Source organism: Lissotriton helveticus, chromosome 4_2 (assembly GCF_964261635.1).
Source record: "Lissotriton helveticus chromosome 4_2, aLisHel1.1, whole genome shotgun sequence".
NCBI lineage: Eukaryota > Metazoa > Chordata > Amphibia > Caudata > Salamandridae > Lissotriton > Lissotriton helveticus.
In genome coordinates this window covers 128,779,061-128,792,271 of record NC_136064.1, presented here as the reverse complement: position 1 = coordinate 128,792,271, position 13,211 = coordinate 128,779,061, and the positions used below count along the sequence as shown (strand labels likewise).

Genomic DNA, 13,211 nt, shown 5'->3' with positions numbered 1-13,211 from the left:
CCTCAGGGGCAATAGTAACAGACTCCTGTCAACACACCCTCCTCATGCTCTCACGACTGACTGTTGTTCCGTTGAACCTTTCTCTCAGCGCCAGGATGCCTGCAGGGTTACAGCGCGCTTTACAAATCACATAAATAAAATTAGAAATACTCAGTGATGTAATTCAATTACATCACCAAGTTCTACAATAGAAGAAAGAAATCTGTACAGGTACCTGCCAGTGAAGGGAAGTGTACTAGAAAGATGGCTGACACTGGGGACTGATCTCTTCACCTATCACAACTATCAAATTTCCCTTTGAGCCAAAAACACCAGCCACCAGTGACAACCATCTTGCAAGTACACTTATCAGCAGTGTCTGGATGACACTCTTCCTGGTGGTCTAGTTGGGCTGGGTGGGAGGAGGAGTGTAAGTCTCACAAATAGAGACTAGGCAAACAAACTCAGTTCATTAAAGTAGTCTATCACAAAATGGTAGAAAGCATAGTTTGTCATTTCATCTGACTGTGGAGTAAATGCACAAAATACATGATCTGTGTAGGCACAAAGCTAAGCAGTCACACATGATGCTCCACACAGCCATTCACATGTGTATGATGAGATGAGGACAAGAAACACCTCACTCACACCATTCAAACATGTTTCTGGGTTAATAAACAGACTGTGAGTGTGTACGCAGCCACACCTATGTGATTGCTAAAGACTAGCACAAAGCCCAGTATATAGGACAAAAAAAAACAACATTTGGAGATAAAGAGTACGTATGTCACAATGAAAGTACAGATGTGCAAAACATCTTTGTGCAGTGGCAGTATTGTAGCCAATGAGGTCCATCAGAGGCGCGATTATTACCTATTGAAAACTTTACCCAAGACCCTAGCATGTCAACTTGAAAATAGTTGATCCACGGGCTCCCCAGAGGCTAACCTCCAGAGCAGGTTGGCTATAGCCCCGGGTCTCCTGACTACTTTTGGCCCTCTGTGGAGAGGTGGTTTGTTGGCTTGCCACAGCCACCCCTCCTGGTGATCGGCTATCCCCAAGGAGGAGGAGGGCAAAGACTACTGGGGTAAGATATAGTCACTGACAGCTGGACCTCAATCACTGGATGCCCACAAAAAAACAGCTTCCCTACATCAAGGAAACGATTTCACACAGAATCTTAAAGCGATCACGAAATGCAGTCCCTGACTCAAAGTAATTTTTAAAGACACCAAAACCAGGCCTCATCACTCAATTTTTATGCAAACACCATTCTAATGTTAAGAATTCCCCCATCCTGACTTACCAGAAAGGACTAAATCCAGCAATGGAACAATCCCCCGTTTGGAGGGATCTCACAATATTCACTCCTCTGCAATAAAAGACCAGAGCACTCAAATTGGGAGACGCCGGTCCCAATACTGCCCATGGCCGGGAAATGAACATAAATATGCAAGTGATTTATCAGAATCGCCAGGGGCCTCCACTGCTCCAATTCTCAGAAAATGCGAGCAGTTTGTCCCAGTCCAAATACACTGCCACCAACAAGCAGCTCTCCCATTCTGGCATCTTCTTTAGAGCCACCAGGCTTTGATGCAATCAAGACTGAAACTCTAGAACATCAGGGACATTGTGGGTTCTTAACACCAATATTTCTACAGAACTTTGAAAAAAAGATACAAGGAGGTTATACATAGACGGACTACTGCCACTGCTATAAAAATCAAAAAACTGAATTCAAAAGCTGGATGTCCTTCAATTATTTCTTCCCCTATGCCCATTAACATAATGGATGGTGTGATATTAATTTTATCTCCCGTAATTTCCGAGAGGAACTTCTCTATGTGGTCCAAAAGTTGAATCAACTTCCTACATGTATAAACAATATGTATAATGTTAGCCACATCTGCACCACATCTAAAACATTTCCCATCATTAAGCCCCCTATTTCATCATCTTCGCAGGGGTATGATATAGATCAAATATAATTCTAAAATGTTGTGTTCTTAGATGGGTTGATATTAAAATTTTCTCTGCTGTATCAATTGATTGTTCATGTGTATGTCTCCAAATCTATTTCTCCATCTTATATTTTGGGCCTCCAGATATTCTCTCTGCGTATCTAATAAGCAGCTATAGATCCCACCAATCTGTTGCTTCCGTCTAATAGGCTCGACTAACACGTATGGCTCTATTGTCCTTTATTTTTTCATCAAGAAGTCCCGCATCTGGAGGAATTTAATAAAAATCTGTTTGGAGGAGTTTATATTTATCAACTAATATCTGAAAGGAAAGCAGACCTTCGTCCTTATACATTTTTGCCTATACATGTAACTCCCTTATCTATTCCATTTCTGAGCAACTCAGTGAAAACCGCAGGTAGTAAAATGGGTGTTTTTAATGGGGTGTAAAAGCAGCCCCCCGCGATTTGTAATTTGTTCCGTACTACTCCTCATACCTTATAGGCACCTCCTACTACCTTAAAATGCGTACTTTTGTAATATTTATACTCCAGCTTTCTAAACAAACAATACCTTACTCCTGCCCCAATATCATCTGATATATGAAGGGGTATTCTGTGGAGTTATCAATATCTTCTCCAGTGAGTAGTATCCAGATGTTTTGCAAAATACATGCATAATAATAAAATGTAAAATTAGGTACAGCCCACCCCTCTTTCTCTTGAGGCGGTGACATAAAGTGCATTGCTCTTCGTGGTTTCCCTTGGGTCCGTACAAATCTCATACAGCATGATTGCAGTTGCTGTAGCTGTCCCCTGGATGGTTCTAACTTGCCTCTTGATATATACACCGGAGCTGATTCTAACCCATTAATGCAGATTCGAGAATAAAGCCAGGTCCAAACCCCATGGCTTGTAATGTCCCCCAGAGAAAGCTCCATGACACACGGTTGAATGCCTTCTCGGCGTCTAATAATACTAAACCTAAGGTAGTGCGCTGTACATAAGCTTTGTCCAGCAATGCTACTACCCTGTCAATGTGATTTACGGTAGCCAAAATAGGTAAAAACACATGTTGTTTTAATGATACAAGTGGGGTAATAAGATTCACTAGGCAAGTGGCTAACATTTTTGTATATATCTTCCCACTGGTGTTTACTAGGGAAATGTGCCAACACAACCCTGGGAGCTATGCTACTTTTTTTTAAACAATAATATTTGCTTCCTCCCATGATGGGAGAACTGTCCCCACCTGTGCTTGTTGTAGGGTAGTCAGTAATTCAAATTTTAGCTCCTGGAAGAATGTTCTATAGACTTCCAGAGGCAGCTTGTCTGGACCCGTTGCTTTTCCACTGTTCAGATTATTTATCGCCTCTACTTATTCTTCCATGGTAATGGGTTCTTCCAAAATATATGCCTCTACTTGCCCCAGTTTTACATCCTCTACGTCCTTGAAGAATGTCTCAATATCCTCTTCCCCCTGATTGTCTTTGGTATATAATGTTTTAAAGAAAAAGTTAAATACTTCAAATATTTCCTGTGAGGTTTCCACTAATTTACCCTGTCTATCCACAATATTTTGGATTCTCTGTGAAGCCTCTTTAGACCTTAGCCTGTGTGCCAAACACCGCCCAGTAGCTTCACTGAATTTGTATCTTTTTCTCTTAAACAAGTTAAATTTAATAGCAATTTCTCAGCTCCAATGAAGGTTAATTCTGGCTTTGCATCGTGCTCCTTCTGATTGTAAAGGGGCAGTATCTCCTCCATTCGCTATCAGTTCTACCTCTGCCAACCTAATCCTCCCATCAAGATCTTGAACCTCAGCTCTGAGTTGTTTCTGTTTATAAAGCGCATAGCTCAGAGTCTCTCCCCTAAACCCTGCTTTTAGGGCATCCCAGACATATGGTTGTACGTCGACTTATGGTTGACTTCTAAAAATTGCTGAATGCAATCATTCATGTGGTTTATAAAATTAGACTCTTTTAAAAGCTTAAAGTCAAATGAATTAGATCTTTGTGAGGAAGAATTACTATTACATCTAGTCGGGATGTCTATCATTAATGGGCCATGATCTGATGTGATTCTTGGGTAGACTTGTATTCTGGCATCCGTTAATAGATCTGATGGTGCATAGAAGTAATGTAGCCTAACCAATTTGTTGTGAGGATAAGAATAAAACATAAGTCCCGGGTCTGATATCTGCAATGTAGACCATGCACCTTTCAGACCATGATCCTCCACCAAGTGCTGTAATGCCTTGAAAACTCTAGGTTTTCTGCCTGTATAGTATTTCCACCATTTTGAAGATCTTGACTATCCAAGTGGATGTTGAAAGCATCACACAAGATCAGCGGGGTAGGCCATGGCGCTAATTCCAGATTAAGACCCTCTAACACTGTGGCTTCGTCAAAGTTAGACCCAAATACAGAGCATATAATAAATACAAATTCCCCCCTAGCACATTCAATAACCACCCAGTGGCCCTGGTTGTCAACCGCTATTCTACCAGTGCTTTGAAACCCATTCTTTGCTAAAATGGCTACTCCGCGGTTTGTGGTGGACAAGTCAGATTGCATCACCAGAAGCTCAGCAACAACCCACATTAAATGAACATAACCTTAAATTACCCTGGATCCTTTTATCCCCCATCAAAAACTGATGTACCTCTCCATTTTATGACCTTATCTCCTGACATCCATACGCTCATCCTCATCTTCAATTTACTATGAACTGCATTTTCTATTTTAACTCCATCCCTATCCCCCTTATCCTGACCCACCATCCCCCCTCCTCTACCCGTAGTGCAGTCAGTAACCAGACTCCACCCCTCAAGCCTCTCCTGTATTGAGGCTTTAGGACCAACGGTCCCGGTGGTGGATAGCTAACCTCTCCCAGGGCCTCCCCTATATATCTAATATGCTAATAAAGTACCTGATAACCTAATTAAGTATTGATTTCATACAATCACCCTGAGCATATATATAACAAAAAAGTTTCCCTGATGGCCTAACATAATTTTGTCTTTATACAACCTGCCTGACACACAATCCTTTAGATCTTCAAAATGTTCATAAATTCCATACAAATATTTACCTCTGCGTTGAGAAAAAAAAGGGAGTGAAGAAGAAAGGAAGAAAAAAAACCAGAAAAAAAGGTGGGGAGGGGTCATTCTGCACTTTCCATGCTTCTTTCTGCACCTGTCTTGCTTCTTTCTGCACCCTCTTTTCCCTTTATGTACCACTTGTTCCTCTTTTTGCACTCTTCCTGCCATTTCTGCACCTCTCTTCCCTTTTTATGCAAGTCTGTTGCCTCCGTCTGCACCTCATTTCTGCACCCCTGTTGTCTCTTTCTGCACTTGTCTTCCCTTATATATTATTTTATAGTTTTATAGAGTGCGAACCAGACCTATGAGGGTATCAGAGCACTTTACTGTATTAAGGGTGGTATACAAAGCGATGGGAAGGGAGGGATCAATTGGGTAAAATAGTGGATACATAATGCAAGAAAACACGCAGTCTAAAGTCCCAGCTACATGTGGGAAGGACAGGTAGATACATTGTATAAGAAGGCACATAGTCTCAACTCTTTGGAGAATGCCCAGGAGTGCAGGAATAGGTATCGTCCAGAGAAAGATTTTAATATAACGTCTTCATTAGGCGAGAGAGTTCCAAATAATTGGCGCAGCCCCAGTGATGGCCTGATTGTAGTTTTTTTTCTTCCAGAAACATGCAGGTTGCAGCAGTAGGTTTTTGGCAGTTCGGGAGTTTCTGGGTCCTCCTGATATCACGAGTTTTTGTGCAAGAAATATTAGGGAGTTGTTATAAAGAGCTTTGTGAGTAATGCAGGCCAGTTTCAATTCAATTCTGGCCTCTAGGCGAAGCCAGTTCAGCGCTTTGAGGTGGGGAGAGATGTGGTCATATTGCTTTGAGTCGGTTAGTAGTCTGGAGGCGGTGTTGTGGCAGGCTTTTAATGGGGCCAGGGATTTCTTGGGTAGACCGGCAAGAGTAGAGCATCCATATTCTAATCTGGAAATGACTAGTGTCTGTACTGCCGTATTAAGGTCGGACACATCATGAAGGGCTTTAGGTTTCTTAGGTACCTCAGGTGGAATCTATCCATTTTGGCCATCAAGTTTATATGGCCACGCATGTTCAGGCTGCCGTCCAGGGTTATTCCAAGGGATTTCGCCGAGGAGGGTAGTTTAGTGCTGAGATGGTCTTGATCCATTCCTGGATGTCTGGATTGGGTTTGGGTGGAGAGATCAGAAGAAATTCAGTTTTATTTGCGTTGAGTTTAAGCTGGTTGGTGGTGAGCCAGTGGACTGTCAGCTTCAAGGCCTCATTCAGGGAGAAAATTTCACAGGGGAAGAGATGTTTATGTAGATTTGTGTATCGTCGACTTATATAAGGTAGGAGATATTGGCGGCATGTAGAACCTCGGCGAGACGTTCAAGGTACTTTAAGCATATCTGTTTCAATTAAGGTGATGGTGCATGTGACACACTTCACAACAATATGCTTTGCAAACAGAATGCTAAATATTTCTAAGCTTCAATCAGCTGACATCAAAGAAGAATAGAATTTGGATGAGGTTTGGAGCGCACACAAATCAAACTGACTTCTGTTCATCGATCATTTGCAATTTAGATGATTTAATATAAGTATAGCTGCACAAACAGAAGAAGTAGAGTTTGAAACTTTGAATACTTGAAAATGGCATCATTTTCTGAGCTGAAAGAGCTCCATGAACGATACTTGGATGCAGCTTTAATGCTGGAAACATATACTGCAAATGATTCTGCCTTCCTTAATGATTCAGTTATTCAGATGTTACCTTCTTTCAACAACATATTCACCTCAGGTATGTTTCCTATAACTCCTGTTTTCCAAGCTGAAGATGTGGTGAAATATCACTGTATATGCTCTATGTTTATGCATTGAATTCTGAGAATTGTTATGAGAGCTTCTTTCTTTCGGTGCATTAATTGTTTCATCGGGTCTGGTTATTTAAAGACAAGAATGAATAATAAATGTATTTCACATTTTTGTTGTTAATGAAATCAAAAGCAGGAATAGACAGTTGACAGAATGAACAAATGTAAAATCTGAAAAGCACATAGATGATGAAAAGTACATTGTAAAGTATATTAATATTTACAATCTATCCATAATGTCTTGTACATTGTGCATTGAAAAGCAAGATAAATGTCAATAATGCCTCCTATTTTCACTGACATTGCACAAATTATGTACATTTCAAAACTAGAAAACTGGAATAAAACACAGGAGGCTGTTTCTGCAACTCAGTATATAGAATGCACCAGTGACTGAGATGGGATGAATTGTACAGATCTAATCCCAATAAAATCCTCTGACGATAAAATCATGCTGCTTCATGAATGGAATATACAGATATATTTCCCTAGTTCTTTTTATGAATCTTTTCTATCTCACTGTTCCATGATAATACAGCTGCAGATATTCTACCATAGATTATGTAAACTAGAATCAACATCACATTAGACACAGAATGTAGCCTCCATACCCATTATCTTGCCCCAAGTATGAATAGTGCATGGGCTGCTTTCAAAAGTACATCTGTGCACAACATTTTGGTAGATGGCAGTGGAATTTCCATTGTTGCATATTTACATTTTAAAGTTTACAATTTTCGTTACATTGGATACTGTGGCACTGTTCACAAACGTAAATGTACTACTAGTAGAATGTACTCCTACAATTTTAGGTATTTGGGTATTAAAAAATAGGATTGTAAAGTAGCTCAAAAATTTAGATAAACTATCCCTGCTGGCTCAATGTACAATGTCCATTTTCTGTTTTCCATTGTCAGGTAAAACCTGGCAGTGGGGACAAATATTGACCTCATGTTTAACTATTTTTTAGATTTGTTATACTCCGCGGTCACCGGTGTGTGTGATGCTGTGCAGATTCTGACATGCACGGGCATCTGTGGACACTGAGCAATAGAAGTAGCTCTCCGAAAAGATTGCAGGCGCTATAAAGAAATCAGATACAAAAAAATATGAGAGGGATTCTTGCAGTTTGTCTAACCTCTGGCAATCACTCAGGGTAGTATTCTGACCCATTGTTAGTATACCAACCATGCAACCTGAGATCACTCCAGTCCCAGCCATATGCACATTAGTCTTGGTACTGCTTCAATATGAAAAATCCAGCCTGAATTGCCCAGACAGGTCCTCTCTGAAATGGAATATGTGCCACCTAAGAAGGGTGTCAGATTTCTTGGGCCACATCATTCATGTGTAGGTTGGTTCCAGGGTCTCAGTCAGCAATGGCCCCTTAACCACTTAGGGGCGTTTTTATAAAAAAAAGTCATATAGTGCAACATGCCAATTTGCTGGGTTGCGTGATAGGTAACAAGCAGGAATGTGCCATATTTAAAAGAATATCTGCTATATTCTCTTTTGCTGGTGTCATTTTGGCTGCCTAGGCACACTTTAACCATGGTGCACGGGTGCCGGTGTTGCATAAAGGGCGGTTTTTGGAAGGAAGGGATGCTTTCTTGCACAAAAACAATCAACAGTGGCATATTCCTCAGACTGCAGCACACATAGAAAGAGGAAGTAACAAGCATAATCTGGCAATGTGTAAAAAAATCATAGAAGTTGCATGAGAATAACCTGTGCCCCCCCTTCTCTTGACATATGTGGTTGGACCCTGGGGGATGGGGTCCCTGGGGATAAAATCATCTGAGGGGAAGGGGGTTTGTGCCCCTTACCTATTAAATATGTTGCCGGGGTGCCCAGGGTCAAAAGTGGCCCGTGGAGGGGGGGTGCGGGTTGGCTGCCTTTGGCTGCCTTTAGCGAGTTGGACAGAGAGACTGGTTGCAGACCAGGCCTTGTGATCAACCTACCACTGCACATGGCCAAAGACTGTGTGCTGCATGGGGTTAGTTGTATATGGTGGATTAGCCACAGTGCATAACCACAGGCTGGTGATGTGTGGCACTGGCCTCATGAGGAGGTTGGCCGCAGGGCCTGGCTATATGCCAGTCTCTGCGGCCAACCTTATGCTGCTCAAAACAGGAGGCTTTGCGCTGTGTTGGATTAATATTTGGTAATTAAATATTTCTATTGTTTGTATCTATGTTTTATGATCTTGTGGAACTCTCTAGGGATTGTGTATAGTAAAAAGGAGTAGATGAGTTTTCAATGCACCCTATTAGTAGGGATGCATGTTGTGATCCTTGTTTTTGAGAAGAAGCTTAAGAGATAAATTCTGTGATGATTAGATTGTTAATACAAACTCACGAGACTCCTGCAGGAACGTGAGCAGGAGAAAGGAGTAGGTGATGTATGAATATGCTCTGGTATGCACACTTGTTACTGTGGTAAGGAGTCTTACTGGAGATGGTGTTTATCAGAATCTACTATTTACGCCCATCTGCTTGGTGAGAGTGGTGAGTAGAGTGCAGTCTCTCCCTACACCCTACTATGCACATCTATTATCAATGAGAGGGATGTTAGCATTGAGGATAGTCCATTTCCACTTACTACTGCACACTCCCATCAGCTGCGGGAAGGATTGAGCAGTGAGGCTGGTCTCTCTTAACACACCCTACTATTCACACCCGTCATCTGAGCCCGAGGTCCAATAGGAGAGGCAAGTCTTTCCCCTCACCCATCATCTGAGAGAGAGCAAGAGATCTGAAAGGAGAGTCTTGTTATTCTCCATGCACTACTACTCGCATAAGTCACCTGAGAGAGATGTATGATAGGAATATGAATATGATTTGTAAAGCGCAAACTCATGCTCAAGGGCGTATTGGCACTATAGAGGCACCCAAAGTGGTCCTCCTAAATGGGGGGACAGTCAAGTTCCTGGCAGAACACAAATGAAGAGTCCCTCCTGGGATAAAACCATTTAGGTTTCTCCTTGAAATGGATGGGCCCTAGACCGTGCAGTGATTTATAGCCCAGACAAAGGGCCTTGACCCTGCAACGTTGTCTGACCGGTTGCCAGTGGAGGGTCCCGATGGCTCCTCTCGAAGATTCATATTTTTGAATTTTGAAGAGGAACCGTGCTGCTACATTCTGCAGCATCTGCAGCCTCTTCAAAGGGCCTGTAGTAAGGATGAGATCGAGTCTATTGCAGTAGTTGGTCCTTGTGAGTAACAGTGCAAAGATCACGGTTTTCAAAAGCTCAGGGGGTAGGAATTTTTCAATCTTTTTTACAAGCCTTAGAGAGCAGTATGAGGCAAATGTGAGTTTTTTCACTCGGTCATTGAGCTTCAACTGGTTATCGAACAGAAAGCCAAGATTTTTTGCTTTATTTATGGGTTCAAGGAGTGGGCCCAGCTCAGGCGGCCACCATGCCAGCTTCCAGAATGAAGGGTTATTGCCAAAGATGATGACTTCTGTCTTTGTGGCATTCAGTTTGAGACAATTGTTGTACATCCACTTGCTCACATTGCACATGCAGGTCCGAAATGCAGAGCCAGAATTGATTTTGTATTCGCTAGTGATACCACAATTTGGGTATCATTAGCATATGCTGTCAGGGAGAAGACAGAATTTTTGATAAGTGTGACCAGTGGTATGATATAAAGATTGAACAATGTTGGGCTCAAAGTCGAGGAAGGATTGGAGGAGATCTAATGCTGTCTCCTTGATCTCCAGACTCTGCATGCGGTCAACCAGAATCTTATGGTTGCCCGAATCAAATGCCGCCGAGAGATCCAGCAGGAGAAAATTAAACAAAAAAACCCTCTGACTGAATTTGTTTTTTAAAGGTGCTCAAAGTCACAAATGTACTAAACCAGTCCTAAAATACTGGCTTTTAGACTTGGCACCTTGGGGTGAGTCTCCCTTCCACTTTTTGCTGATGTGCCTCAGATGTTTTGCTGGTGTTCGATGCTCAGGGCACTGCGCCACGGCCAATCCGTGCCGCAGTGCAAGTGCTCCCAATGTAAAGGGTATGTACAATTGATTTCCACGATTGGGTTATTTGGTCTACTGTCAGTCCCCAGTAACGTGCACGAGGAGTGCCGGGGCTTGTAGATACAAATGCTGCTAGTGGGCCTGCAGCGCTGGTTGCGCCACCCACAGAAGCGGCCTCGTAAGACATGACTCCGGTCTGCCATTGCAGACCCCGCGTACAGTCCCGTACTGTCACACTGACTGTGCAAGTGCCCACACTTGCCAGTCCCTGAACCTTCCCTAACCTCCATATCAGTCACCCCTAGGGTAGGCCTACGGGCAGGGTGCATTGAAGCGTAAGGTAGGACAAGCCTAGAGTGTGGCATGTCCTCATAGTGAATTACCGCCCTTTTCGTTCTTCACTATGGAAGGGCTACCGGTTCTCTTAGGCGAAGATGAGCTGTTGGAACTATTACACGCTATAGTCCCGGCAGACTCAGGGAACACGGTAGCAGGTCGAGTTTAGTATGCCTGAACTCAGAATAATAAAATACTTCCTTTAATAAGGTTTATTTTAATATCCTGTGTTTGCAAATGCTTCTGTTAGAAAGATAGCCTTTGCGTAAGAGGCGGCCGCTCACTCGCGCTCTGCCGAGTTCCCTCAGCGCCATCCTCACATCCCTGACGAAATTCTGCTGGCTGGTATCGTAGCGCTTTGAGCACTCACAGCACTGCAATTGACTCATTACCTGCAACGCAGCGCTTTTGCTCCGTGTAACCGCCCGCATAGAAGCAGTATTATTCGCATATCTCTGCTCGCACTGCGCTCGCTTTGTTAAACTGGTACCGTTTTGACTGCTGTTGGTTAATCTGTGCCTTCTCCCCTTTGTTTCATACTTTTGTGGCCCCAAGCTCGCCCAGATCGTATTTTCTGCCCCTGCCATTTTGTTTGTTTGTGATTCGGAGCAAGCCCCTCCTCTCCGCCCCGCACCCGCCTCCCCAGCTGCTCCTCCCTTCCAAGATTGACCACCACTGCCCCGTAGATCAAAGCGCTGTGACCTCCCTTACGCTGTAAGAGGCGGCCGCTCACTCGCGCTCTGCCGAGTTCCCTCAGCGCCATCCTCACATCCCTGACGAAATTCTGCTGGCTGGTATCGTAGCGCTTTGAGCACTCACAGCACTGCAATTGACTCATTACCTGCAGCGCAGCGCTTTTGCTCCGTGTAACCGCCCGCATAGAAGCAGTATTATTCGCATATCTCTGCTCGCACTGCGCTCGCTTTGTTAAACTGGTACCGTTTTGACTGCTGTTGGTTAATCTGTGCCTTCTCCCCTTTGTTTCATACTTTTGTGGCCCCAAGCTCGCCCAGATCGTATTTTCTGCCCCTGCCATTTTGTTTGTTTGTGATTCGGAGCAAGCCCCTCCTCTCCGCCCTGCACCCGCCTCCCCAGCTGCTCCTCCCTTCCAAGATTGACCACCACTGCCCCGTAGATCAAAGCGCTGTGACCTCCCTTACGCTGTAAGAGGCGGCCGCTCACTCGCGCTCTGCCGAGTTCCCTCAGCGCCATCCTCACATCCCTGACGAAATTCTGCTGGCTGGTATCGTAGCGCTTTGAGCACTCACAGCACTGCAATTGACTCATTACCTGCAACGCAGCGCTTTTGCTCCGTGTAACCGCCCGCATAGAAGCAGTATTATTCGCATATCTCTGCTCGCACTGCGCTCGCTTTGTTAAACTGGTACCGTTTTGACTGCTGTTGGTTAATCTGTGCCTTCTCCCCTTTGTTTCATACTTTTGTGGCCCCAAGCTCGCCCAGATCGTATTTTCTGCCCCTGCCATTTTGTTTGTTTGTGATTCGGAGCAAGCCCCTCCTCTCCGCCCTGCACCCGCCTCCCCAGCTGCTCCTCCCTTCCAAGATTGACCACCACTGCCCCGTAGATCAAAGCGCTGTGACCTCCCTTACGCTGTAAGAGGCGGCCGCTCACTCGCGCTCTGCCGAGTTCCCTCAGCGCCATCCTCACATCCCTGACGAAATTCTGCTGGCTGGTATCGTAGCGCTTTGAGCACTCACAGCACTGCAATTGACTCATTACCTGCAACGCAGCGCTTTTGCTCCGTGTAACCGCCCGCATAGAAGCAGTATTATTCGCATATCTCTGCTCGCACTGCGCTCGCTTTGTTAAACTGGTACCGTTTTGACTGCTGTTGGTTAATCTGTGCCTTCTCCCCTTTGTTTCATACTTTTGTGGCCCCAAGCTCGCCCAGATCGTATTTTCTGCCCCTGCCATTTTGTTTGTTTGTGATTCGGAGCAAGCCCCTCCTCTCCGCCCTGCACCCGCCTCCCCAGCTGCTCCTCCCTTCCAAGATTGA

General features: G+C 44.0%; 1 protein-coding gene and 1 pseudogene across 1 annotated transcript in view; both read left to right on the top strand.

Annotated features, from left to right (window-relative positions):
- LOC144752108 (nicotinamide N-methyltransferase-like) overlaps positions 1-13,211 on the top strand; it is a 193,568-nt gene that overhangs the window by 39,149 nt on the left and 141,208 nt on the right. The window lies entirely within an intron of this gene.
- On the top strand, positions 795-922 carry LOC144752318 (U4 spliceosomal RNA; annotated as a pseudogene).